Source organism: Aedes aegypti, unplaced genomic scaffold, assembly GCF_002204515.2.
Source record: "Aedes aegypti strain LVP_AGWG unplaced genomic scaffold, AaegL5.0 Primary Assembly AGWG_AaegL5_hic_scaff_1430_PBJ_arrow, whole genome shotgun sequence".
NCBI classification, from domain to species: Eukaryota; Metazoa; Arthropoda; class Insecta; order Diptera; family Culicidae; genus Aedes; species Aedes aegypti.
Genome location: NW_018734868.1, coordinates 13123 through 36920, shown reverse-complemented (window position 1 = coordinate 36920; position 23798 = coordinate 13123). Strand labels below are relative to the sequence as shown.

The following is a 23798-nucleotide window of genomic DNA, read 5'->3' as shown; positions in this document are numbered from 1 at the left end:
CCTGGCCGGAAATGGAGGAATATTCGGGGAGAGCTGACCCTGGCGCGATTCCGGGCCACCAGATGGGACTGGATTTCGTTGCTCAATCGTTCGCACGCATCCAGAATCGCTGAGCCTGCGGCGGGGACAAATTGATCAGGGTCAAGTTTAATTGGATTGATTGGTCGAGGTCAGGCTAGTAATGAATCTCTAATAAATCTAATGATTACTCACCATGGATCGCCATCTATGTTGATCAGGGGCCATTGCCTAGAATTCCCAATCAGGTCGAATTTACGCTTAATTAACGAAAAACCAATACTTGCGTATGGGGTGAGTAATTGCGAAAACTTGATATCGGAAAAATAAACTGATAAGGATGCAAGCAAATCCTGATCAGTGCCAGGCAGAGCGAACACAAAAACAAAGTGCAGTGCGAGTGCATATATTTTGAACAGCTGCTGCAAAGAGTTAGTCAATTCCACTTATTAGGGGAGGCTGTGGTTGAAAATGGGTGGTCTGCATCAGAGTCTATGAATGGAGAGTTGCGCGAAGAGGCTTCTTTGAATGGGTTCTTCTTCTCTTCGAAAATAGCCCCTATCTGTTTGCTGGTCTGCTCGATAGGTAGACGGTTTGACAGTTCGATAGGTAGATTTGGTTTCACTCTTCGCGCAACTCTCCATTTCATAGATCGGGTCTGCATAAACATTACAGAAGAGCTCATGAAGTCTTTGAGCCTTTTTTCGGCATAACGTTGCTGTTTGAGCAACGATTGCTGTTGAGCCCAACGATTGCTGTTGGCTCTTCCTGAGAGAGCTATTGTCAGATTGCAACATCTCACGCGACGTGTGGCTCATTCACATATTCCATAACGCTTGAAAATATTTTCATACATGTGCAAATGTTACACATGTTTTCATCCATTCACCTCCTTGTAACGATCTTGGGACGAATAATAATATTCTTCATATTTTGTATTTGAGCCTGTAACATCGTTAGAATACCCACCACCACTCCTTCAGCGATATGAAAATTATAAATGGATTGCTCGAGAAATTTCGGTAGTGGAATCAGGTGAATCATTTGATCCTTTTGCCACAGCACTTTTTCAGCAGCGGATCACGGGTTTACAGTTGTAGTAGATAAAAGACCCATGGAAAATATAAAGTTAAATGAAAAATAATTCAATTTGAATCAGCAGTATTTAGCGTGTTTGACATCCAATTGATCATTATAATTTGCCCGGACGAAAGAAAAAAGGCTATAGAAAAGGAGAAATGATCAAACGGGAGAATATCTGGTTGTGCAAAATTAAAGCGTCCTTCTCAAATTTACAGAGAGCGTGTTTGGCCGCATGCTAGAGCGGGTTATGCTCGGGCCGAGAACGGACGACTAGGTTGCGCTGGATGAAAGATTCGGATCGATCAGTTGAACGTGAGTGAGAGTGTGTGATGGGAAAATCGAACGATGGGTCGAGGCCGTCAAGGCCGAACTGAGGGTTCGGTTCGATGAATGAAAAGGTTGAATGCGAAAAGAAACGGGAGATATTTCGGGGCGTTTGGCTTCGGGTAGATAGCAGCGTGAGTGGGTGATGGGGAACGAACGATGGGTCGAGGCTGGACTGATGGGTTCGGTTCGACGAATGAAAAGGTTGAAGGCGAAAGAGATGGGGGATATTTCGGGACGTTTGGCTTCGAGAAAAATAGCAGAGGTCTCTCGGAAGAAGCACGAAGCGAACCCCGAAGTTGGCTTCTGACTGATCTGGGAATTAGTTTCGTCGTCGCGGTGACGATACGGGGTTTTCCATTCTGTTGATGAACGTTATAGCAGTTGGACGCGTTATTTTGTTAGTAAAACTTGGCTTCAGAGTCCCAAGTTGTATTCCCGTTTAGTTTAACCGGCGATTTCGGAGTAGTTCGCGACGAAAATGAGAAAACGTTACGACAACAGTGTTCATCAAAAACTGTAGAATATAAATACAAAAAGCATTACAAGGCGGTGGGTGGATGTCCAGCATTTCGAGAAAATGTATTTACATGCCCACTTCCAGCAATTTTGTAAATCATGGCTTGCTCAAATGTGTGGCTATGGACCGATGCACGAGTTCACTATCTGACGTTTGAGCGGTGCCGTGTTATTTACGTGACCATGGGCAACGAGTGAATTCGGCACCGCTCAAACGTCAAATTAGTGAACTCGTGCATTGGTCCATGTGACAGCTATCAAATCCAAAAATTGTTCAACCTAAGTTTTGTAGGTTTTGAATATTGATTTTGAATACTTGTATAACGATGTTCCTAATTTCTTCGTGGCTCAAGCGTGACAGCTCACACAAAAAAAAATGGGTGGGGAAGGTGGTTAATGTCAAGGTTGGGGTTTGTTCATAAATTTCATAACGCGAAAAATGGCCATTTTGGACACCAACCCAACCCCTCGTAACACATTTTGTATGAATATTATACAATTTTTGTATGACCTGTAATTTCAAAGTGATAGATCTCAGTCCTCATAGATCATATTGATCCGGAAAAGTATCACCATATGAGCTGACATGCAGAAAGTATGCTGATACTTTTTCAGATGCATCAGTGAAATACCAACCGATTATCTTCAATTCGAAATTGCGATATGATTTAGCAACATTTCATCAACGACACGTACAAATTTCAATGACGGACTACTTCGCCCCAACCTTCCAGTTGTCGTGGGATTTGTCACCGTCAAAACCACCACGCTGCTGTTGTGAACGGAAAGCGAGCTTTTTCAACAGTGTTGTGTATACAAAATACAGCGCGGCGACTGAAGTGTTGAAACAATGGGTAGTTATATTACACGACTTTAAAAGTGAGTGCGTTCAATTGCCGCTTCAGACCTCGCTTTCGCAGACTGTTCATTTATATCTCTTTTTTTATTTTCTCTTTTTTTGTTGGTCCTTTTTCTTGTTTTTTTCACCAAGACCAGTCTTCGCAGACGGTCGCTTTTTTTGCCGTTTTTGACGGTTCGCATCATCCATTCGAGTTACGGGACGTCGTCATCGTTGCATCCTTTGTGTTCTGTAGTCGCGTGGTTTCGTCGATGCGAATAAGAGAGTTTTCCTTCATTTTTCCCCACAGGGTAAAAATTGATATTTGAAAATTCCATAGGGCAAGGCAAGTGTATTTCGTCGACTGTTGGAAATCAAGTTCTAAGCCCGAGATTTTTGAAGGGAGTTGGTTGCTGTTGAAAACTGTTGTTTCCTGAAGGGACCTCTGTTTAGGGAAAGTTTTTCGGATGTTCAGCTGCCTGAAGTGAAGAGAAACAAGAATCTGATTTTTTTTTTTCCATTCGTGGGTCTTTGCGCGGAAAGTGGTTTGGCCACTGTATGTAATGGTATTTTTATGGTGTGAAGCGCAGGAAATCTGTCTTACATGAATTCCATACGGAAGAGATTAATAATTCGAACTGGAGATTATTAATCGTGCTGTTGATTTTGGCCTGCGGAGGATTTGGGAAGTTCAGGTGCAGTGAAAAAAAATGTCCACCGTCGTCGCATACTGCGATCCTTACGGTTTATTTCTGATAGACGTCACAAAGTGTTGTGTGGGTGAAAGGGGAGGAGAAGTGAAATACACAACGTCAAAATCAATAACACGCAAGGATTTTCCTCCCAGGATATTTGTCTCCAGATGGTGTAATAATTCGCGGGTTCCTTAGCTGAAGTTCGTCCGTCCCAATTAGGTAAGTGGACCAATTTTATCATCTGATGCCGTTCGTTGCAAAGGTTTGCGTTTTATGTTTTATGAACGATCATTTCGAGTGGTACAAATCGTGTTTGAAACAACTTTTTCTTTTACGCTCTAGAAGCGAGCTAATGCCTTCGCTGCTGCTGCTGCAATGCAAAAGGCATAAGCTGCTTCGAAATCACCTTGAGGGAATCAGTTCAAACCGCAGCAGAGCGAGGTACGTCTTCTCATTGAGCACTATACAGCAGTATGACGACAACGAGTGGGGAGGAGGGAAATACCGAAGTATTAAAGTCGTCAAGTTTAAGTTGTAGAAGTATATCTTGGCACTGAAAAGGTGGTCCGATAGTATAGAGGACAGTATGTTGTCCAATATCTCTGTACTATCTGCGCTAATGCTTACAGTCATGCGATGAAGTGATTGCTTCTTAAGGCCCAAGAATCCAATCATACAACTATCAGCAATTATTAAATATTAAAATCCCAGTTTTGTGTCTTAAAATTTGAAAAAAAAAAAACATCAAGAAAAATATTTCATTGGATTTCCAATGTATTGCAATGATAGATTTCATAATCATTGCTTTGGTTTCGAGCAAATAAAAAAACATTTTTGAAATTTTTAAAACTGTTTGTAATGAAACAACATTAAGTTTAATCAAAAACACAAGTAGATGTCCCCTTTGTAGGAGTACATATTATAAATCTGCTTATGCCAACGAACACAACCACTGCAAGGAAGACTCTGCTAAACTACGGAGTAGCTGTTTGGAACGCTCTTCCTGTCGATATAAAACGAAACCATCTGTTTCTACCTTCAAAATCGCCCTACGAGCACTATAGTGCTTATAAACGCAGACCCATATTTGCTGGATTTCCTATTCACATGGACAATTTATGCGTTTATGGGCAGTATATTGTTTCATCAATAATTTCCAATTAGCAATCACTGAAAATTGTTATTTACTAGTTCTCCAATATGTAGTTTTCATTTTGTGACTTCCTTGACCCGATAAAAACGTTAAAGCTGGTTATTCGTAAGATTAATAAATACATTTACAATTTATAACAAAACATCGACCTTTAAAATACGGTGAGTTTATCAAACCTATGACTTTAATCAGCTTTTATAAAAAATCCTGTCAAAAATTGATTGAATGCATATAACAAACCATTAATTCAATATTTTCATCTCAAGCATCATGTTACTTTTAAAGCATCTTTGGTTTTATAGTGGTTTTGAAACTGACCCAAAATCAAAAATTGCACATTAAAAGTAAATTAATTAACTCATTACGCGTGGTAAAGATGGACAAAATTATGGGTGAAATTATGAAAAAATCCACGTGCTCGGCTGGGATAAAAAAAAACGCTCAATATAAGCGTCAATTTACATTAAAAGTACTTTAAGCACAACATTTTACTATGGATTGACAGTGATTTCGCAACCCTGTTATATGAACGCTTATTCATAGTTATGGAAGATTCAAACGCTTCAACCTCGTTTTACGACCGTCAGTGTTAGATTAACGAATGCATCTGTCGTCTAAATTAGATTAGAAATGAGTGGTCCTTCAATTGCATTATTTAGAACCAATGTTTATCAACAATATTGTTATCTTTTTTTTTCAAAATGGAAGTCCTTCTGACTTGTTTGTTTCGTTTGAATTTTGAATTTCTGCTCTAATCATAAGTTTTTGCTTAATCTAGATTCTAGAATAACGCCCTAAAAGCCATTGGTAACGCGGTGTGTAGCTCGTTGTTTCTGATCAATAATAGCTGTGTTCAATGACTTTGATCGAACTTGCTCGGGGTTGGTTGTACTAGCTCGTATTTTTTGTCAACAAATAACTGTCAAAGCTACTTCGAGCAACTCCAAGCTGCTTTCTCAATGAACGCTCTTTTTACTCTTTTTACTAATTTACCGGAATTCCACGTGAAAAAAAAATTCGCGCACTTAACAATCCGTATCGCTTCGGAATTTTGCTTTTTTTTTTTCAATGTTTTACGTTTTTAAACGTCAAAAACACGAGCTACTGCGAGCTGGTTGAACTAGCTTGGACTCTAGCTTCCAACCTGTTTCGAGCGACTCGGAGTTGGTTGGACTCGGCTCAATGAACACAAACCCGAGCGACTCGAAGTAGGTTGGAGTGGCTCAATGAACACCAAAAGCTGACTCGCAAGTGATTGCAACCAAGTTCGAGCAGCTCGTTGAACACAGCTAATAATGAATAAGCATCGAAATCAACACTACGGGCAGCTAGAGGATGATCCTTTCTGCACCATCCCAATGAGCCACACATATGGTTACCAATGACTTTTAGGGCGAGATAATAAGTTATGCAATAAACTGTTTATTTCATTTATTCCTAATTTAACCCTTACTCAGCCAACATACTTTGCACATGCTGAAAAACACACTAAAATGTGCATTACTCATTTTTCTAAATAAATTATGTTGAAATTTCCAGAAGTTTCAGAAAAAACTCTTCAAGTTTATGGCCCGGAAAACGTGAGAATATTATTTTGGAGTGTCTTGGGGTAATACAATTGGCCAAATCATCCATTCCACAGATATCTCAACACCTTGATGAGCTAGAAAGTTGGTGTCTTCGGCAAAGTTGTTAAGCAGATCAAGTGCTATCTGACAGTAAATCTAAATGGGTATTTATCCGCTGGGTGGCGCTATTAACAAATTTCGTTCGTGGCGACATTTAGGGGGTCCACGGAACTATTTTACATCAGGGTTTTTTTATGAATAAATGTGTGGAATTTCTTATTATGACTGAGCGTTAAATTTTTGATCTTTCAAAAAAAAAAAAACAAAAAATTGTCCACACAGTTATTGATAAAATACTTGCAACATCAATGATATCAATAAAATATGACAGACCTAATATTACCTCACTGGCTTTCAGCGTTTTTTTTTCAGTGCAAACTGGCAATTAGAACCAACATCATTCCAATCGAAGGAAACATATTTGTATTATTTTTTGGAAGATCCTGGTAAGATCCACAAAAAAAGTTTCCGAATATCCCAAAAAATAGACCTAATCGAATATATTCGAAATTTTTCACTCAAACGAATCTTTGTCACATCCTACACGGTTAAAATATCATCTAGTCCAGTTTTTCTGAACACCGATCAACTGAAGTAATAATTCTTAAAAGATTTTGCAAAGATTCTACAGACCTCTGCAAAGGTTTTTGAAGATTAAGCTCTAAAAAGGTTGGGAACCACTGAGCTAGAAGGTTGGTGTCTTCGGTAAAGCTGGCAGTTATTCGAATCATTGTGCATTTATCCGCTAGGTGGTGCTGTTAATTTTGTTCAATAATCAATATTTTAAGATCCTGATGAGCTAAAAGGTTTGTGTCTCTGGCAAAAATGTTCAGCGGTTCCACGGCGATCTGGCAATGACAAACCTGATTGGGAATTCATCAGATAGGTGGCGCTAGTAACACATTTCCTTCGATCTTCTATATCTTAAGACCCTGATGAGTTATGTCGAATTCGTTTTTGAACCTAAGTTGGAACTGGCGCAACCCGTTCTGAATCACAGTTTCAACCCCAACCCGATTCAGGTTCGACCGAACTACAATTTATTTGACATTGGTTGTTTATGTGTCGATCACCGACCCAGTTCCTAAAAACGAAAACGACATTAGAAAGTTGGTGTCTTTGGAAAAGTTGTTCATTATACCGAGGGCTATCAGTAATAAACCTGATTGCGAATTTTATCCGATGGGTAGCACTTGTTACAAATTTCGTTTAATCGTTCATCTGCGGCGATCTGACTGCAAAACATCTTTTTGAGAAAAACAAACATCAATTGTTCATGAATCTGCTATATCTCGAGGTCTTGATGAGGTATAGTCTGGTGTTTAAGACAAAGTTATCCATCAACACAAAGTACGGCTGACAGTGAAAAATCTGAATGAGAATTCATCCGCTAGGTGGCGCCAGTACCAATCTTACTTCATTCTTTTATAGATTGAGTTTCTGATAAACAGGACAAGGTATATATGGCGGTGCAAAATCTGATTGTGAATCAATCCGCTAGAAGGTTATTTTCTACATTAAATATGTCAAGACTGCTAAGATATACCTGATACTGCAAATTAAAAAAAAAAACAATTTGATGGTAAGATTGTTGCTACTCTATTGAGGATTGATGTGTTTGACGAAGATACCAATCTTCCGGCACATAAGTCTCTTGAGATGGAGAAGTTTACAAAACTAGAACCACTTAGCGTTATATTTTTCCCCGCCCTTGATGGCTTTTGATCATTTGAATTACTTTGCCGCAGACTAACTATCAGGATCTCGAGATAAAAAAAAATCAAAAAGAATTGTCACTAGCACGACCTTACATATAAACTCTTAATCAGATTTGTTACTGCCAGATGGCTATTGATCTGAATGAACAACTTTATCCAAGATACCGACATTCTAAGCTCATCATGGTTCGAGATACAAACGGATTAAAGATTTCTTAGAACGGTAATTTTTATTAAATTTTAAGATGTTTACTGCCAGATAAACCTTTGATCTGCTGAACAATTTTTGTCGCAGACATCAACCATCTAATATCAAGATAATAAAAACAAAAGAAAAATTTTTTACTAGCGTCACCTAGCGGATGAATTCTGCAGATAAGATTTATAAATGCCAGATAGTCCTTGATCTGCTGAATCTCTTTGTCGAAGACACCAACCTTCTAGCTCAATGGTTCCCAAACTTTTCGGATTGCGCGACTCACTTAATCGTAAGGCGTATTCTTTGCGACCCATTATTGAAAAAATCATGATCCAATTTTGGCAGGAACTTTTAAGGTATTATAAAACGAAGCCCAAACTTTGAATTTTCAAGTGCACTAGACTGGAGAATCTGACAACAGTTCGCGTTGGAAATCAATCAAATTGCTTGCTGGCTGGTGCTGACCAACGGATAAATTTTCAACGCGGAGCGCTGTTCGGTTCTCAAGTCTTGTGCTCTCAAAAATTGGAGGTGTGGCTTCGTTCTATAATCACCTTAAGGTCAGGAACTTATGTCCATTTAAAATTACAGAGCGTGTAATGCTAACATCATTTTTTGAGTTTCCAGTTCACACTTCCAAATAGCTTTCAATGCGCTGAGCAACTTTGCCGAAGACACCAACCTTCTCTCATCAGGGCCCTGAGTTAACCGTTAACCGAGTTAACCCAAGACCATCCGGAAAAACTCCGGAACCACTTAGACCATTTTTCCAAAGTTTTCCGCACCATAAACTAGAACGAGTTTTCGGGAAGTTCTGAAAATTTTAACAAAATCCATTAAGAAACAAACAAGATAAGCACATTTTCGTGTGTTTTTGCAGGATGGGAAAGTATGTCGGCTGGATGAAGGTTAACCCCTTGTCTGTTTTCCCGGGGTCAATAGGATTCTAAAAAAACTTTGGCTGTATGGTGCATGGTGCATTCCCAGGAGTTGTTTATTTCGCACATGGATTTTTCAAACACTTATCTTGAAAATAGTTTCTAAAATTAAATAATTCGGGGGATCAGAAAATAATGTTTTTTTTTTGTGATAGCTCCATCATGCGGTGCAATTCCCAACTAACCAATGGTTAACATAGTAGCCCTTCCCATGTTTCAACTCCTTACCGAAGAAAATATAGTTTTATGTAAAACTGTTTAACTGATATAAGCGTCCAAATTTTTCAAATTTCACGTTTTTACCTTTTTCACAATAACTCCTTTTTGATTTTATTTTTTTTTTAATTTTAAAGTGAAACTGAACGATTTTTTTTTAATCAGCAAATTTAAATCCAAATCGAACATCGGTTGAAATACCGTGAAGTTATTACGATTTAAATTTCGGGATTAATTTGAGTCCATCGCACATACAGAAGGCGAAAAAGCCATCATTAAAATTTGTATGCGTCATCGATGGATATGGCTTAATTCATCTCACGATTGCAAATCAATTGAAAATTAGTTGAATTTACGCTGACAAAACTGAAAAAGTATCAGCACACTTTAGGGGCGTGTTAGCACAGCATAGTGATACTCTTCTGAATCAATATTAGCTACAGTCATCTCTCCTTACTCGATATTGAAGGGACCATCGAGTTAGGGAAGTATCGAGTTACAGAACACAAAAACAGTGCAACTGCGTTCCAAGGGACCATCGAGTTAGCCATGAAAAACCAACTTTTACTATGGTTCTCTAACTCGATATCGAGATACGGAATATCGAGTAAGGGAGAGTTAACTGTATAATGATTAAATATTATTACTTTGAAATTGTGAGCTGCAAAAGTCAACATGGATGCCAAAACGAATAAAGGGCTATTTCGTCTTTATGGGATATTTATCATATTTTTACCTATCGTTCTATCCAATAATTTCTGAACATAACAGTGACTTTATAGTTTTGAATTGGATGATTTATGGATTCTTTCACCATTTTTTCTATTTGGCTTACATGTAGGAAGGTGTACCGGTATTCGCCATGTACCAGTTATTCGCCATCCCGCCATTATATATCTGTTTTACGACATATATGGCTGCCAATTGTTTAGTGTTAAATTGCTTTAAGATGACACGGAAACATTATTGTAAACTGCAAAAATTTGCTCAGAAAAAATAGAAAAAAAAAACATTTTCCCTTAAAAATTTCTCCTTTGCACCTGTGTTTCGCCATGGTGTTTCCTGATTCGCCACCCTCCATAAGAAATCCAACGTAGGTTGCGAATTCAGGAACCGAAATTAAAAACGTGGCGAATATTTGGTGCAAGTGGTCCAGTATTCGTCACTCCCATTCTTTAATACAAAAACAAAGTTTCTGATTGGTTTTTATATGTTTTGAGTATAAATGTGAAGCTTTCGTTTAATGTATTGACAGTAACCAAAGATCTTTTGATTTATGTATAAACAATATGTTTCCTTAGGGTGGCCAAAACTGGTACACCTCCCCTATTCTGCTTTTTACTGACCTCGGAATTGAAAAGTGATTACGACTGTCAATTTAGGCATTTTCACGGCGAAATTCTCTCTCTTTCGCTCTTCAACAAAACTTGAAAACAATGGTGCCAGTACCTGTCCACTTTGGGAAAGAGAGCGATTTTCTGATGACGTCATCGTGCAATGGGTCAATGTCTCAATAACCTTGAAACCACTAGAACTATGGTACAATGGAGCGCAATTTTTGCATATATTACAAACATAAAAAACTCCACAAATTTGATTACTAATTTTCTGGCACGTTTTGGTCTTATCTCGCTCTTGAACATGAAATTTGCCATAAATATGTGCGAATAATTTAAATGAATTCATTGTGATAATATGCCGTTTTGAAAAAATTCGTTCTTTTTTCTAATGATAACTTCAATGTACGTAATATAAAGTCAGAGAATTTATACTTAGATTTGAATTGACAACTTGTAAATCACAACTTTTCATATACAAGAATTTAATTTAAAGTTACATCGTAGTCATATCTCAAACCCCCAAAAGCACCAATCTAGAAAACCAGAAAGCCATTCTAGCTGAAAATTGATCAATTGGTTAATCGATTAAATTTTCGGTGGTATCAGCTGACTTTTTTCTGCTGACATGTGGTCTTGATAATGTGAGACCTCGGCCGTTCCGATATAGCAACACATCGATTATCGTGCCAAAAAATCGGTATTACGGATGAATGGAAATAACGATACATGGCGATGTAATTTGATTGCCAAATCAACATTTTTTTGGGGCGAGTAATCCGTCATATGGAAGCACAAAAAAAATGAAAGAATCCATATATATCCATTTTTTCGACTCCATTTAGTGCCCCAAACAACTGTGGCAAAATTGAGGCACGATTTTTCTAAAACTTTTAACACTATACGCACAGACAAACAGACGTAACACTGATGAAATTCCCATCGACCACTCATTTAACGATCATCTCAAATTCGTTATGTTACAAATCTCAGAACCAGAGGCGCGCGCATCGTTTTTCTTCGCGTTTGACGTTTCACACTACCGCCATCTGCCGGTCTTGTTGCACGAAACACCTTTTCGTGCAACATGCTCACCAGATGATGATGGTGTAAACTGGGGCGATGGATTTTGAATAAATTTGTTCTAAGAGTTACGTCTGTTTGTCTGTGCTATACGCTTAAGTGTACTTTAGAATGCTGTCAAACCATTTTACCGTTAAAAGCAAGGTACTAAAACGTCTATAAGCAAATAACAACAAAATAAAAAACGGACGGTTTTATCTTTCTAGATTTTTGTACGTTCGGAAAAAAGGTGCTGTTTCAATTTTGGCAAATGACCGATTCTGAGCAGAACCTCAAACTGAGATGACATTTTGTATGAAGTCGTTTCGTATTAGGGCGTTTGGTATGCTGAATGTTTCAAATGTGCAAAGGAAACTTTTAAAGGATGGGCATAACCTTGCCGATTGTTGTTTTTACATTGATTAGATTCATGTGATCCATTCATCCATTCATGCATTTATTTGCTATTTGTTGTTGACTAAAATCCCACATGTAGTCCGAAAAAACTTCTGCAAATACGTCAAACTAAATTAGCCCAAAAAGGATTTGTTTCTTCAGTAACTTTCTTTGTTATGGTTTAACAAATGAGTTTTCATATGGTTATAATATTTTGCTTACATTACAGTACAAATGAATTTGTAACATTTTTCAAATTTTCTCCGTAATAATTTTCATCTAAACCTTCATTGTTTTTGGGCAACCTTTAAACCCTCACCGAACTATATTTTCATTATGAAAATTTATTGGCTTTTTTCGGTGAATAACAATACTATACTCAGAGTGAAAGGGAGTAACGAAAGTAATGAAATGACAAGATGGATAGAATCGCAAGCGAGCGACGAGAGAAATGAATAGAAGTTGAAAATTTGTTTTAACAGAGGGCCATATGTGTGAACAACACAATCGAAACGACAAATCGTTGCCTAACGTCCTGGTCTTGAACGGCTAGATGTTGTAGTGTTGGTCACTACTAACACTAGACAGGAAAACATTTGTCGCCTCGACCTGTTAACTATATTGTTCGGCGTATGTAACAGTTCTATCGATCGTTGGCATATTTTCGGAGATTGATACGAAATTGACGTTACTTATTGTATTTTTTCGCGTCTAATATCGCATACCCCTAATTTGCCCAAGTGATCATTCGAACTGAAGTTAGATTTCTTTGCCAATTATATTCTACATTTATAAGGTTTAATCACCGCATGACTTTATTATTATGAAAATTTATTGGCTTTTTTCGGTGAATAACAATACCTATACTCAGAGTGAAAGGGAGTAACGAAAGTAATGAAATGACAAGATCGATAGAATCGCAAGCGAGCGACGAGAGAAATAATAGAAGTTGAAAATTTGTTTTAACAGAGGGCCATATGTGTGAACAACACAATCTAAACGACAAATCGTTGCCTAACGTCCTGGTCTTGAACGGCTAGATGTTGTAGTGTTGGTCACTACTAACACTAGACAGGCAAACATTTGTCGCCTCGACCTGTTAACTATATTGTTCGGCGTATGTAACAGTTCTATCGATCGTTGGCATATTTTCGGAGATACCTTAAAAAATGAACTATATATTTGTCATAAGGATGGTAGAAAAGATATGAAAGATTGAATTTTTAAACTTTTTCGAATTTTGAACCGCGCTAATCAATCATACAAATCATTCGAATAATCGAAAACTATGATTCCAATGTAATATGGAGTTTTGGCAGTTAATTTACTGATCTCGGACAACTTATTCACAAAACATTCGGCAAACATGGTAATCAAGCGTGTTTGTCTGCCATTTGAAATTAATGGTCTTGTACATTTAAATGGGGACCTTCCTTAGCCGAGTGGTTAGAGTCCGCGGCTACAAAGCAAAGCCATACTGAAGGTGTCTGGGTTCGAATCCCGGTCGGTCCAGGATCTTTTCGTAAAGAAAATTTCATTGACTTCCTTGGGCATAGAGTATCATCGTACCCTGCCACACGATATACGAATGCGAAAATGGCAACTTTGGCAAAGCTCTCAGTTAATAACTGTGGAAGAAACAGGCTCTGTCCCAGTGGGGACGTATTGCCAAGAAGAAGAAGAACATGCAAATGTATAAATATGATTTGTCGAATCTCAAATATGATTACCCACACATTTAAATTTTATTCATGTAGAACATTTTTGTTCAAAAAAGTTTGCATAATAAAGAGGTAGTTTGAACGTCTGTTATTCCACCCCATTTTGAGCTCTTGTTGACATTCGATGAAATTTGCAAATGCCACGTGGGCATTTCGGGAGAAGGTAGGATTGATGAAATTTCCACGCTTGTCCACGGGGAGTAGGAGGGGTTGGATGAATCCAAAACAGAGGTTTAGGTCCACGTGATATATGCGCGGCCCCTAAAGTGAAATGATTTGAGGAAAATTTGACTGTACACACGCCATACAAAGTTTATTTGGAAATTACTATGGAAAACTTCTAAGCAATAGAGTTTATAAACAAAACTGAAATAGGTACCAGCCGAATTCCATAAGTTAACGAAGAGACTGATCTAAGCAGTATACCACTCCTCTCATTTCTTTCGCTTAAGCTTTGGGAATTTCATTAATAATGGATTGTATCAAACCATGAAGTTCGCGCATTATCATAATTACGTTTACGGTCACTGATCGCCAGTCATATATTTTTTTGTTTCGACCATCTTCAGGTAGCGAATGTTTGCTACCGAAAAAAAAGTGCACATTTCACTCATCCAGTGATGTTTTCGCATCAGCAATAACAAGCGTTGTGCAGATTTTTTTTCTCCTGCCATCACCTTGTGCCATCGATGCGTGAATGTTTGCACCGCGAGTTGTAATTTAAAGTAGTTTTTTTTGCATGGTGCTGCTGTGTTGTGCAACAGTAGCAAAAGGTTTTGTAACATTTTTGTTGCACCAGTTATAATTCGCATGCTAATTAGAACTCTTGCTGTTCTCCATGTTCGAGTGAGTTATTCAGGATCTTAGAAATCGGCCAGGTAAATATAAAGTAATGTCAGTCAAAGTATTCAGTGCAATTTTGAATTTTGAATTTCGTGAAGGTCGTTAATTATTGGTACCTATTTGCCAAATCGCCAAAATTGAAGTTCAGATCAGAGCTATTGATAGATGATACCGAAACGGAATAGCTATATGCCAGCTTGGAAATTCGGACGAATAGAGTTGAGAAATAATAGAGATGCTAAGTGGATGCGCATACTTTTGGTATTTGCGTCGTTTGTGCTTTGGACTACTAAGAAGCGTCACCAAAGTGGTCCACACTTGGTAGAGTATGCCATTAACAACTTCAATACGAGAGGGATTTTATCACCGAACAAGTCAGCAATGATAAATGTACCGTTTTCCCGAAGGTTATACTTGTGTAGCAGGTAGTTCAGTTTTATCAGCTGGGTATTGAGGTGCTTAATTCGATAACGCATACCAGGTCTTATCAGTATCTCTCTACTGCCTGTTGTTATCTGTATAGTGATTGCTATTTGCTGTAACTTGTTGATGACTAATAGTAGACACAAGTTGGAAATGTAAAATATAGCGAATTTGTTTGTAGCGGTTTAAAACTAGGAACTCATCAGTACTGAATCATTCTGTAGGTGTTAAAACTGTATTGTCTTTGCAGTCTGGAGAAAGGAAAAGCAGTATATCATGTTTTATGGTAGTTTTTATATGAAGCATGAGCATGATTTCCATCCGCAGCGGCTACTTTTTATTGCCAGAATAACAATACTTGGTGAAGAAAATACTTTGGAGTTCTTTACTTTTTGAAGGCTGGTTTGCTACTGACAAGAAAAGTAATCGCCTGTCTCGATGCGTGGACAATTTCTTTCAAGAAATGGTCAAGAAAATCACATTTCTTTGATCGTAGTACGCAGTTGGGAGGAAATGTCATTTTAAATGGGGCTCTTTGTAGGAAATTTCTTTACTTTTATTGAGCGAAACAGCATACTTAGCTTGAAGGTTAATTCATAAATTTGTTGTCTTAATGATAGCTTCAAAAGCCGTAAGTCATAAGTCATGCTCTCAGACTACTATGATTTAAGTACTGGTTTACCACATTTCGACCATCCTGATTAGTTGATGTCCTCATCGATAGTATTATCATCAACATTCAATAATAACACGGAGATAGCCACAACTTCATGTTTCCGGGTGAACAAATCGATTGATAAGGAATGCTGGAAACTGGAAACGCCTCAATATCAGATACCAAATAACGACCATTAGGCAATATTGAAAAAAAAAAAAACTGATGTTCGTAGACACAAGAGTTAAATTGAACAAATTGAGATGTACAGTGAAAAATGATGTACAGTGGGCTTCGATCTTACGACTCCCAATACGCTAGACTTGGCGCGTTAACCTACTGCGCCACAGAACAGGTAACTGCAGCGCCGTCGGCCAACCTGAAACCAAAGACCCCACATTCTTCCTCACATTTCCGCATCTTCTTCGGCTCGAGGACCGTAAATTCTCATACTGTCCAGAAGGTGTTGCAAATGATATGTATTTTGTGTATTTAGGAGTAATTTTTATTTGGTGTAATCCTGCTTTCAAATCTTAAACTGAAAAATTATATTTTTGTTCCTGAGTTTATCTAGTATATTCAATCAATACCCTTTACTAGTTGTCCCTATGTGTATCTTCATTTAATTTGCGATAATCAACACGCATTCAAAAATCGCCATATATTTCTGGAATTAATACAATGGGATTACCAAATGAAGAATCACTCTTCTTAGCTATTTTCTCACGTAAAAGCTGTTCAATATTCTCATCTATTTTTTTTCTTTAGAATATGATAGCCTCCTAGGTTTAAGAGGAAAATAATAGAGATGGTCGGGTCTCGGGTTTTAAAGTTTGAAATTTTTCGGGTTCGGGTTCGGGTCGGATTTGAAAGCTACAAAATTATCGGGTACGGGTCGGGTTCGGGCTTGAAAAATGTCGGGTTGAGACGGGTTTGGGTCGGGTTTGATGAGAATGATGAACAGAGTAGCCACCTGAAAGCTTTCCTATGCATCAGAAACGATGAATTTACCATCTTTTCGAGCTCGGGTTTTACTCCGGGTTTTCTTTACTAAAAAATTTCGGGTTTCGGTTCGGGTTCGGGTTTGATCAGTGAAATATTTTCGGGTTCGGGTTGGGTCAGGGTTTGGCTTTTAATTATTGTCTCGGGTTCGGGTCGGGTCCGCGTTTGAAAAAATAAAATAAGTAGGGTTCGGGTTTGAAAAATGTGAAACCCGATCATCTCTGGAAAATAACCATCATCGTTTTTATAAACATTCAAATTTTTCTGCTCAAAACCGAAACAATGTTTATGAAAATATATCATTGCATTGCACTAGCTCACTGTAATGCAGTAATAGATTTTCATGAGGATATCATTAAATTTGAACGAAAAAAACTGGTTTTTCATTTTTGATGATTGCTGATGATTGAATGATGGATTCTTGAGCCTTAAGGCTAAGTAGCCCGTCATTCGTTTTGGCAGCCATGTTGATTTTGCAGCAATTTCAAAGTAATAAAACTCAGACATGTTAAGTTATATTGATTCAGAAAAGTATCACTACTTGCGCTTACATGCAGAAAGTATGCTGATACTTTTTCAGCTATGTCAGTGCAAAACCGAGTGATTTTCTTTAATTTGCAATTGTCAGACGAATCATCGATTCCCAGTACAAATTTCAATGACGGCCTACTTCGCCTCAAAGTGAAACTGAGTACCAGTTTTCAGATAAATTTCATTTCACATATGATTTTTGCCTGACTTAATTTATCGGTATACAAGTAATTCATTTTCAATATTTTCAAGGAAATTGCCTTGTGCTCGCTACTTACGTTAACAACATTGTTTATTATGTTTGGTTCTTCGAGGGATTTTATAACTTTTGTTTTGTTCAAATTTTCAGATTTCACCATTTTGTTCACATGATTTTTAGAAATAGTAATATGGCTTCTCGCAATAACAGTTTGAGTATGAGGTACCATATTTTTCAATAATAGCGTCGCCGATGACGTCGTTGAATCAGAAACGACCAGAAAGTTAATTATAAAATCTATAAAAAGTTGAAAAACTATAAAAAAGAGTCTCTGAATGATAATAACATCGTTTAAACTCAATTGCTTTTTATCGACCATATGCAATGGACTACCTATTTCGCTTGTATACACAGTTGGCCAAAAGAAGTGAAATCATTTAGTTTTGTATGAAAAAGGCACCTTAAAATCGGTATGGATGATAACCATCAACATTTTAAACAACTAGCACCTTTTTTTTTGGAAATAGTTCTCAATTTTCTAAAAAAAAATTTTTAGATGCACGAATTTAAATAAATATTTTTTGATTTACTTCTCTACGATTTTGCGGGCGTAGACATGCCGGTACTCCATTGTACTTTCGAATCCTTCAAAGATCTAGCATTGATTATATATGCCATCATGAAGGAGCGTAGATCTGGAGGATAGCTCTGGTTTAACGCTGGATTCAAAAACATGTTCCTGATTGATCTCGGATTTGGATCTGTGCCCGACCAATGGATTACAATAGAGTTGTAACAGATTTTGTTACTCAGGTAGCGCGTTTTTTTCTATCAAAATATATTAGTAGTTAAAATAACAAAAATTATAACACAATTTCCTCTACAATAAACAAAATTGAAACAAAATATGTTAATTTAAACAAAAATGTAACTCATTATGTTTCAAATCAAACAAAAATACAACTCATTTTGTTATTTTACATAACTTAATTATAACAAAATTTGTTATAAGCAATTTTTAATTTCTTTATAACGAATTTTGTTATAAATATGTGTTGGCTTGGCGTAGGGTATTCGGCTTCTTTTAAGCAATAACACCGATGATGTTGATGATATTAGCGCTAAAAGCTAGGTTCATTTAATTAGTTCTTGACGTTTTTAGCATAATTGAGCAGTAAACTTACATATTTGATCCGCTATCCCACTTGCGGCCAATAAAAATTATAGGTTTAGTTATTCTGCTGAGTTTTTCCCTAAAATTCAGTCTATTAATTGATTGTCATTTTATAGGTGTCCAATACATACTTTTAGGTTATAACCAGGCTCGTGAACTTGCAGAATTATACAGTCTTTGCAGGTGCCCAAAAATCTATATAAAATGCGGAATTGAATTCAAAATATTCATATTTTTAACAGTATTACTTACAATAAAGAAAATTCAATATTATTTGTTAAAAACTGCTTCTGAACTAAATTCAACGTTGAAATAACTTCTCGCTAGCTACAACTGATTTATAGAGGTGTTGAAATCTGTTTTCGTTATTTGATACGTCTACCTAGATTTGAGAGTAATCCAAAAAACGGTGCTATCCACCATGTTTTCAGTTGAAACAAATTTTAAACAGCCTTTGTTATTATAACTAATTTTGTTTTAATTATGTTATAATTTCCTCCATCAACTCAAAATCCTTCTGACAAAAATGAAACAAAATTTGTTAGTTGTAACAAATCTTGATATGATTGTGCTATAATTTTGTTGCACGTCTACTACAGACGACACGCAGGCTTCGTCCTTTGGCGGAGCCTGTGTCATCCGCAAACAAAGATTTTCGACATCCCTGAGGTAACTCTGGTAAGTCTGACGTGAAAATATTGTATAATATTGGTCCCAAAACGCTGCCTTCAAGAACATCAGCCAAGTCTTTCAGACTTGGAGTTGTGATAATTAACCTGAAGTGTACGATTTGATAGATAAATTTGGATTATTCTAACAATGTATGTAGTATTTTTTTTTTATTTTACAATCAAGCCTCCATGCTTTCAGATTTGTTCAAACGAATCAAATTTGTCACAAGTGAAAGTTGATGTGTGATTGAATGTTCGTGTTGGAATCCGAACTGTTTAAAAATCCTTCTTATTCGATGAAGCTCAGACTACTTCTTGATTGAGAATCGAACAATTAGGTATGAGATCAGGACAAGCCCCGAACGCTCAGTAAGATCACTTAGGTACTATTATCAATACAGTTATTTCTTGTTGGAAGGTGGCATCTTCCGCAAAGTTATGCAGGGGCTCATCAAAGGTAGTCTAATGGCCATTAGAGTGGTTCAAAAAATCGTTTTTGCTCCACACCGCTCATTCAATTCTAGACCAAATTCTGAGTGTCCTCCCAAAATTTGAGTTCATTTGGATGAAAACTGAGACTGCACAAGCCCTTTAAAGTTTATATGGGAATTACTATGAGAAAAGTAATCAATTCATTCAATCGGTCATAGTGTTTGCCCATGTGCTCTTGGGAATTGGAACTACGTTGAGACTGTGAGATACAATGATCAGCTACAACTTTGCCGAAGACCGTTTTCAAATCGGACGCCTCAGTAATTAGTTATTGATTTATATCCAGTTGCAAATTCTTCAGCAGTGCTCATTTAACTTTTGAACAGGCAACATTGCTGCACCTGGCGCGAAGATAGCATGCACAAATCATGGCTACTATGTTTTACTGCATATATCCAGTGATGCCTGCAGAACAGCCCAATAATTATACCCAAAGTTTTACAACTCATTCAAAAATCAATAACTAATTACCGGGGCGTCCGATTTAAAAACGGTCTTCGGCAAAGTTGTAGCTGATTATTGTATCTCACAGAATCAATATAATTCTAATCCCCAAGAGCACATGGGCAAACACTATGACCGATTGAATGAATTGCTTGCTTTTCTCATAGTAATTCTCATATAAAATTTAAAGGGCCTGTGCAGTTTCAGTTTTCATCCAAATGAGCTCAAATTTTGGGAGGACACTCAGAATTTGATCTAGAATCGAATGAGCGGTGTGGAGCAAAAACGATTTTTTGAACCACTCTAATGGCCATGTGTTTAATTCCGATTACTTCCACTAGTTTGCGCTGGAAGCACGTATGTGAAGTTTTTAACTGTTTTGTCAGCAGCTCTTGCCAGCATCATCAGGCTCGTGTTATATTACAGTAAGCGAAGTTTCAAATGAGAGATTCATGGGATTCCGGTGTGGACCCCTAGTGTAGATCCTGAATGTGGATCTTGAGATTTGAGTATGGATCCTGGGATTTCAGAATGATTCCTAAGATTTCAATGTGCATCCTGGGATTCCAGGATGGATCTTGGGATTCCATGATGGATCTTGGGATTCCAGGATGGATCTTGGGAGTACAAGATGGATCTTGGGATTCCATTGTAGATCCTAGGATCCCAGTGTGGGTTCTGATTCTCCATTGGAATCTCAAGATCTACGATTACAGTGTGGATCCTGGGATTCCAAAATAAATCTTAAGATTCCAGTGTGGATGCTGGAATTTCAGTTTGAATACTGGGATTTCAGTGTGGATCCTGGAATTCCAGTGTAGATCATGATATTTTAGTGTGGGTCTGAGGATTCCAGTATAAATTTTTGGATTCCAGTGTGAATCCTGGTACTCCAGCTTGGATTATGTTAATTCAATATGATTGCTAAGATTTCAATTTTGATTCTGAGATTCCAGAGCGGATGCTGTGTTTGCAGTGTGGACCAGCATGAATACTGGGATTTCAGTGTAGATTAAGGCGGTTCAAAATTCAAAGAAGTTGAAAAAATCCCACCTCAGTAATTAAAAAAGTCAGCACAAGATGTCAAATAATATTCTTAAAAAATAGCTCAGTTAAAAATAACTCTGCCAGCTCACATAAGTACTTTTGATTCTATTCGAAGTAGAAACATATGTTCCTTTGCTTTGAGTTTGAGGTTTTTTTGTATCGGCATGTTCTATAACTCAACAGTTCTATACGAAGTTGCCTTGAAAGTCGAGTTATGGAGAGTCGACTGTATTGTGATTATTTTTTTGCGTCTAAAATATTTGCTTTCAATTGTAATAAAATCAAATAATCTAAAACCCTCCATTCTCCTTCTCGTTTCAGTTGAACTTGCATCACATATTGCCTACCATCAACCGCACACGCAAAGAGAAAAGTGAAAAGCCAGTAGATTTTTATTCCCACCATTGCATTTGATGGCCGGGCGCCGAATCTCGCAATCACGTTATGTGCTGTGTCCCGTCTGAAAAGCTCCAGCTCGTTATCGCATTACACAGTTTGCGGTGATCTTGTTTTTCCACGGCGACGACGACGACTGTTTGTGTGATCTTTTTGTATTTCTTTAGTTTTCAGGTTTTGTAGCAGTGGAAACTGGTGCAGAAGAAGCAGTAGTCGAAGAAGTGAAAGTGTGTTACTGAGAGATTATTCCAAAGGGGTGCCGCTGGGAAAGTGCGTTCTAAATGTAGGTTACAACAAGTGCAAGTGTCAAAGAAAATCCCAGGAGCAGAAAGGGAAAGCTTTCAATAATCAAGCTTCGTGGGTTGGCTGTGGGAGTGAATTACGGTGAAGCGGATCAAACACTTTCCGGATCCGTACTGTACTGTCGTTCCGGTTGCTTAACGGTGGCGAAGAAGTGCAATACGAGAAAGGCCGCATCATGAGCAGTACGGAACATCCTCCGGGGGATCTGATCAATGGCAGTACGATCAACCCGAAGCCGACCATTATCGTGCATTCTACGGGGGCAGCTGCGGCACTGGGAATCGATCCACTGATCAGTCACGTTGGTGACGGTATCTTTCTGCAGACCAAGACCGCCCAGGGATTGGCCGGTATTTTCGTGTGGATCGCTTTGTTCATCACGTGTCAACAGGTAGGTCTATGTAAAATTATTGTTGGATTTAGAAAAAAGCTATAATTTTCAATTGTATACTGACATATTCTGTCATACCATTGTTGGACTTAAACATCTCTACTCTTAACCTTATGCCCAAAATTTAGCATATGCTCCCTATTTGATCTTATTTTTACGAAGTAAAGCACAATTTTATTACACTTCAGAATCTTATTTTCGATATTATAAATGATTAAAAAATATTACAGTCTTGACTATGTATAGATAACTAGGTACCCCTAAAAATCCAAGTTGATGGTCTTGTGAGAAACTTCAATATGCACAAGTCTAGAAGTTCTGTAAATTCACCATATAATGATTTTGAACGATTCATTTCAAAAGCTTTCCGCTAGACGCTGATTACTTGCCTTGAGGGAAATTTCATCTCATCTTTAGGACCTTTTCGTCCAAATTTAATTGATCTACCATTAATTAAAAGCACACGTGGTTTGGATGATGCAGTTGATACTGCAATGGGCTTGATTATTATCAAAGCCTTCATGCCTATGCGGTCTTTGAAGTAATAAGATGCACCTATTCGCATAACTGCCCCGTGTACACAGGAAATCACAGGAGGATACGATTAACTGTTCTACTATGTATTGTACATTTTGAGAGAGATCCGCGATAAGGACCTATTTGACAAATCAATAACGATGAAAAAATAACCAATGAAATTTCCATGTGCAATTTTTAATCCCAATTGCAGAAAATATACTCAAACTTAAACCATTTCACTATAATTTACATTTCATAAACCTAGTTTTAAAACCCCTATGAATATAACACACATCTCCTATAATTTCCCTTGCTATTTCGTACTTAAAAAATCTTATAAGCACAGACAAACAGACGTAACACTTAGAACAAATCTCGATCCAAATCATAGTCACAAGGACATGTACGTCCAATGCTAAAATTAGTGTATTTGGCCGACGGGTCTACAGATGGCGCTAGTGTGTAAACGTCAATGGTATATCATGAAGAAAATACTCTATATCCAGGGAAGCCTAGGAATTTTCAACAAGAAAAAAATCCTGAACCTGAACTGATCGGGAACCGAACCGAGACACCTTCAGCATCGCTTTGTTTGTTAGCTACAGACTTTTCCATTAGGCTAAGGAATGTCCAATGAGCTTCTTAAAGCGTTTATAGATTTTTTTTTCCAATGATTCCATATCTAGTAGTTATTACAGGGATTTATCCTAAGGAGTTTCCAGGGATTTATGCTGACACATGTCTTTCAAGCCTTTTGTGGGCCTTCCTTAGCCGAGTGGTTAGAGTCCGCGGCTACAAAGTAAAGCCATGCGGAAGGTGTCTGGGTTCGATTCCCGGTCGGTCCAGGATCTTTTCGTAATGGA

At 37.6% G+C, this 23798-nt stretch overlaps 1 long non-coding RNA gene across 1 annotated transcript; it reads left to right on the top strand.

Annotated features, from left to right (window-relative positions):
- Positions 1-3550: 3550 nt before the first annotated feature.
- Positions 3551-22405, top strand: LOC110680459. The gene is made up of 3 exons (XR_002502885.1): positions 3551-3696; positions 21648-21826; positions 21890-22405. It is a non-coding gene; the product is annotated as an uncharacterized LOC110680459 (long non-coding RNA).
- Positions 22406-23798: the final 1393 nt, after the last annotated feature.